We start from the raw sequence: 5,723 nt of genomic DNA, 5'->3' as shown, positions 1-5,723 counted from the left end.
TCGTCTCCCGGCCGCTCCGGGCCCCGCTCCCGCTCCGGGCCAACCTCGGGGCGAAGGGATACAGCGGAGGGAAGGGGGCCGGGAGAGATTTGTATCCCCGGGGCACCCCTGTGTGGAACCGGCGGGGTTCCCTCAGTGGCGCCTTCTCCCCCCTCAGTGCCTGAAGAGTCGACGCTTTCCGGCTCTCCCCAGTCGCGCCCTGCAAGGGCGCCCAGGACCCCCAGCCTGCCCACCTCGCAGGTGGGAAGGGGGGCACCCGCCCTCTCACCCCAGTGATGTGCCCACGCGCCATCTGGAACTGGGCCAGGCCACCAGGGAAGCCGGGTTTTACAAACCCTGGTTAACCAAAATGGCGCAAAGGGACTCTGTTCCTCCTCCCCAAGACAGCTCTGAGCACGCCCGACACCAAGTGGTCCCAGTGTTACCAGAGGAGACAACTGCAATGCAGGGATTTGAAAATGTTGCCAATAAATTACTTCTCTTTACATTTTTATAATCATTTAACCTTTCCTACATTGGGCTGTGTCACATTTCTAAGAGCATGGAAAATCAGAGGACTGTAATTTTGTCAGTAATTGAAAATTTTCAATAGTGGTGAACCAGTAAAAGGATGACCAGTGGTGAATGAATTGAACAGACCTTGAGTCGTTACCCCTTTGCTGCCTTGCTGCCCAGCTTTGGGTTAATCCCTTCGGTACCCACCTCAGCTCGCCCGGCTCTGCTACTGTGGGCGCAACACGCACCGAAGAATCTTTCGGGGGTTTCATTTGCGGCCATCCTTGTCACACCAGCAGAAATGACGTGAATGAAACCCCGCAAGAATGTTGAAGATTAAATACTGTGGGGTCCTTTCTCATTCAGCCTCATCTCCTTCCAACTGTGTGAAAAGCCATCAGGAAACGCTTATTTCCATTGATACTTTGTATACTAGTAGCGACAGGAAAAAGTAAGAGGAGGAAAAAAAAATGGCCTAGAGCTCCACTAATAAAAATACAAGATATTTTCCATCATGCAACTTACTCATCTAGCAATTTACTCATCAACCTACACAAAGCTTATAATAGAGCATGTTTTCACCCTCAGACCAGAGGAGAGCTTCTAGAATTGTTCAACTTTTCTCATCGAAGGCTGAGGTTGAGATAGATTGGTTAGCACTGCCTAGCCCAGTCAAACCTCAAAAACCTACCCGTTTTACCAGAGGTAAAAGCAAATTAAATTCTCGCCAGGAGCGTAAACTCTCATTCCACTGTCTGAAAGTTTGAGCAAATGATGGCTGTGCATTTCCAGCTGTCGAGAAGTGGTTGAATATAGCTGGCCAGCTGACTTTAACCTGTGTCTGAACTAAACTCAGCCTTTCTCCTAGTCTAGACACAGCCCTAGATATCAATCTGTTCCATTAAAAAAGACATGAGAACAAGAGGCATAATCTGAGACAAGAGACAAATAGGAATAAGCAATGAGGAGGAAAAATGAGGTCATGAAGTAGAAAGACAGAACAAAGCGGGGCGGGGGGGGGGAGGGAATGACCAAACAAGACCACAGTGATCCTTAATGCTGGCTTTCTGCATCATTATTCCCAACTAAAAATATGTGAGTCTAGTTTCAGAGCTAGTCTAACAGGTATCAAATCAAAAACCAAGGGATAGCTCTGCAACTGTCAGACAAAGCACACTTATCCCAATTCTTCTGGAGCAGTTTGCTGTGCGCTAATGAACCGGTGACAGCGCATGGAAGTCTTTCAAGTAGTTTTAATCGATTTAATTGTACACTTGCAGGAATTGTCATGAGAGCCATGCATTACATACGATTAACACATGGTATCTTCTACTTCTCGATTGCTTGGTTTATAGTTTTGAGCACAGGTAGCGAGATGCATTTTCATGGTGTGATCATTTTGAGCAAATAATAATTTGCTTCTCAACTATGAAAAGTTATTGTCATATTAAAATGCGGGGCAGGGGGTGGTGGAAGAGAAATAAGCCATCCATCTAGAAAAGTCAACGTGGGGAGATTTTTTTAAAAGCGATTTTGGAGGCCTCCTCTCAGTAATGAGACGTTATTCCCATGGTCAGCTAAAAACTCCTTGTATTTAGTCTTCTCACAGTTATCTTTTTTGGTTTCAGCTGCAAGTTTTCTGACACGGTATCTGAAAGAGTACTTCCCTTTGAAGAGAGGAATTCAGAGCAAGTTTCCTCCTGCTCTTGCATTGTTTGAAGTCAAGTGTTGTTACTGGGATGAATCAAAAATATAATTAAAGACCGAGTTTAATTTTTGGCTGTTTTCTTTGGAAAAAGAGTTAGAATTGTGAGCGTAATTGATTTTTTGCCTCGGTGGCCAAGCTGAAATAAAATAATTTTCTTGATATGAACTGAAAGCTAAAATTTGAGGACTTTAAAAAACCAACCAAACAAAAAAAACCCCACCACAACATTTTATTCTTAGATATTTTAAATTACTTTTTTCTTTAAATAAGGGAAAATAAAATATGTGCCTGGACTCATATGGCAATGTTAGAGCAGGGTAGGGAAATAACAGTTCCCAGCTACAAATGGCTGTCCTGCTTGGTGAACAACAGTACAGTACCCTTATAAGCACGGTTTGAAATAAATAAAAAGATGATGTTTAATCCGACAGTTCCAACAGGGGTGGGGAGAACCAATTTTCTTTGGCTGAAACCACTGTGAAATTCTGCTTTAATTTACAAATATTTTTGCCTACCTGTAAAGTTTTGCCTAATTCTAAAAAGAAGTGTGGATATTGGCTGACAGAGCTTGCTAAGGTAAGGGAAAATACTTTTTCCAAGCATGAATTGAACTGATGGGAATCTGATCGCTTGCTATCAGGAATGAAGAGGAAAAGGAGATGGTTTCAAAGCTTTTTGCTTTTTTTTTTCCTTAATTCAACTTCAGCTGTTTTTTTAACTAAGGGAAAGCACTGATTCACAAGCTTTTTGTTCAGGATAGGATAAGCATTTTTTTTTATCATTAGGTATTTGAAGCCCATCAGGTACCATCCCTTTCTTGAATTACCAGAGGGAAAGGTGAGGCTTGGATGAAGAGACCGTACAGAACTTGGGAAAAAAAAAAAAGTCTGAACTAAACCAAAAACAGCCATCCTGCCTCCCTCTTGGCCTAACAGTTCCTTATCAGGCATTGGCAACATAACCGTAAATATTTCAAAGGCACTGATTTAACATTATGAATTTTTAAAAAAGAGGCTTAGGTACATTTAAGACATCGCAAAGGATTCTTAGTGTTGAAGCTTTTAATCATAACCCTACTTCAGTCCAAGTTCCTAGGGAGCCTGAAGGCTTTTGGAGAAGCAATTCAAAATGTTAGCTTCTGAAAACCTTCCATGTTATCTTCTAAAAAGTGAAAAAAAAAATATTACTAAGGATATCTATTGCATTTGGTCTTCATAAACTCTCACTTATTAGTTGCTAAGCAGGTCCGTTCCCATCTTTCTGATGGAAAATGGCAAAAAGAAAAGGACGTAACTGGCCCAGAAGAGCACAGGAAATCAGTGACAAATACACTGGTAAAACTCAAGGGTCCCAGCTTCCATTTCATAGGCTTATTTTTCCTCAGATGAAAGATAATAATTACATAGCAAGATACAATATGGTGATCTGTGTATATATAGTTCCCTCTGCATGTGTGTGTGCGCCTGCATGCTTGTGCACATGTGCATATGTGGTAATTGCTCCCATGTAATGTGGTATTTTAAGTTTCGGTTGGGGCTACTTCTTTTTTCCTCCCCATGACAGGCAAACAAGTTCCCATAGGGGAGAGCAGCAGGCTTCAGGAGCAGGGTGGGCTGGTGCTACCACCTCGGCTTGACTGGCTTGGAAACCGGCCGCATGAGGTTTTCAAAGGACAGAAGCACGCAAGCCAAATGCAAAAACAAAAATGGCAAAATAATAGGGCACGCAAGGAGGAAAGCAATCCACCTCTTCACTTAAGACAAGCTACACCTCTAAAATCATGGTCTTTCAAACTATGCATTCAAGGCCTGGGTTCTCCCTTACCCTTGCCTGTTGCACACTCAACTGGCTGCCTCACAGGGAGGGAATTAAAAGGGCTTCGCTTTATTACTGTCAGCTGAGCTGGTGCCTGACAAGCACCCAACATCACCAGAAGAACCAACACTGTCAAGGTGCCAAGCGCTTGGCCCAAAGCCTTGTGGTTTCACCCTCTGCAGGTCTACGATAAGGGTCCTTTCCCAGTCCCCAGCTTTGGAAACAAAGACTATGGATAGCATTGGTATTACTGGGACACAGGGGAGACTCTGCCCTAATGGAAGCCACAGTCACTGACAGCCAGGTAAAACAGGGAGCAAAAGGTCATTTTGTGGCCTACAAAAGCAAAACCATCAAATTCCATAACTTTTTAAAAGGTGGAGCTGGGATGCTGCAAGATGCTGGGAAGAAAATGCAGGGCCTAGGGAAGTGGGAAAGAGAGAGCAGAAAGGAATATATAGGAAATAAAGAAGGGAAAAAAGCCTGTAGTACAAGCAGTTGAAAAGCAGTAAAGCAGAGGAAGGGGAAGGAAAGTTGAGTGTGAGAAGAGGTGGAAAAAATGTAATTAAGAGCTGGGGAAAACCACAAAAATCAGGTATAACATCACAGGCCTTAGCAATATATGTTTTTATTAGATCTACAGCTCTGCATAATAGCCTTCCTGAAAAAATACATTACCTGCATTTCTAATATTAATAAATCCATGAAGGGGGAAAACTGTCCACTGCATAAACTCACCATTTTCACACGCAGATTCTTGTGTCTCTCTATTAACAAATGCACAGAACTCAGACTCTGAAAGAGATGGTTTTGTGCAATCCCTTGCTGGTTAAGGAGGTCTAGCAACAGGCTGCAACTGTCCTTGGCTGTAGGAAGTACTAGTTTTCCCTTCCAGGTCTTTGTAATCAGATATACTGGCAAGAACGAACCAGAAAACTCATGGCGCGGCACATCCTCATTCATAGCAGCCCTTAGACTTCTGACACCAACACTATTAATTTGTCACCTCTCACTAGTATTTGTTGTTACTCAGATAGGCAAGAGAAGCCAAGTACTTGTAATCTAGGAGGTCCAGGTCACAAAACAAGGCAGTCTCTCTTAATGGATTTATTGGTGAGGAAGAAGTTGGGCTTGCTCAGACAACCTCTCTCCTTGGAGAGAGCATTTGAGAAACTCCACCAAAAAAAAGGAAGAAAAAAATCCCAAGGTCAAAGGTGCAAGTGAAAAAACTTCCAAATATATAAAAAAACCCTGGAAAACGTTTCAGAGCTTATCACAAGCAAGGCTTCAGTCTAACTCCAGAATGCTATCAGGTTGTGTTGTACTATGGTAGTAATCCTGGCTTAATTACAGCACCTCTTAAACCAGTTTTGGATCATATTTCTCTCACTGTTATGCTTTAGGAATGTGTGATGACAGGAATGCAGTACTGCTGCTGCACACATGCTGTAGCTCACAGATTCATTTTTCTGTGTGCTGGCTTATGCACTGTGGTATTTATTTTAACTTGCATGACTTTTAAGAAAAACCTGCCTCCGTTATGAGAAGAAAGGCTCCCCTGTTTTTTTTTTTCATGCCAGACCTTCTGACTGAATTTGTGCTTCCTCTGCACAGAAGACAACTGATGCAGAAGAGTTTTAAATCTGGGCACCCAAGACTACCTAAAAACGTACCAGCGTACTGAAAGGGACACAGGCTGTAGGAT

The sequence above is a fragment of the Egretta garzetta genome, unplaced genomic scaffold, assembly GCF_000687185.1.
Source record: "Egretta garzetta isolate BGI_Z169 unplaced genomic scaffold, ASM68718v1 scaffold46, whole genome shotgun sequence".
Classification (NCBI taxonomy): domain Eukaryota; kingdom Metazoa; phylum Chordata; class Aves; order Pelecaniformes; family Ardeidae; genus Egretta; species Egretta garzetta.
The sequence above is the reverse complement of the archived record's forward strand: the minus strand, read 5'-3'. Positions refer to the sequence as shown.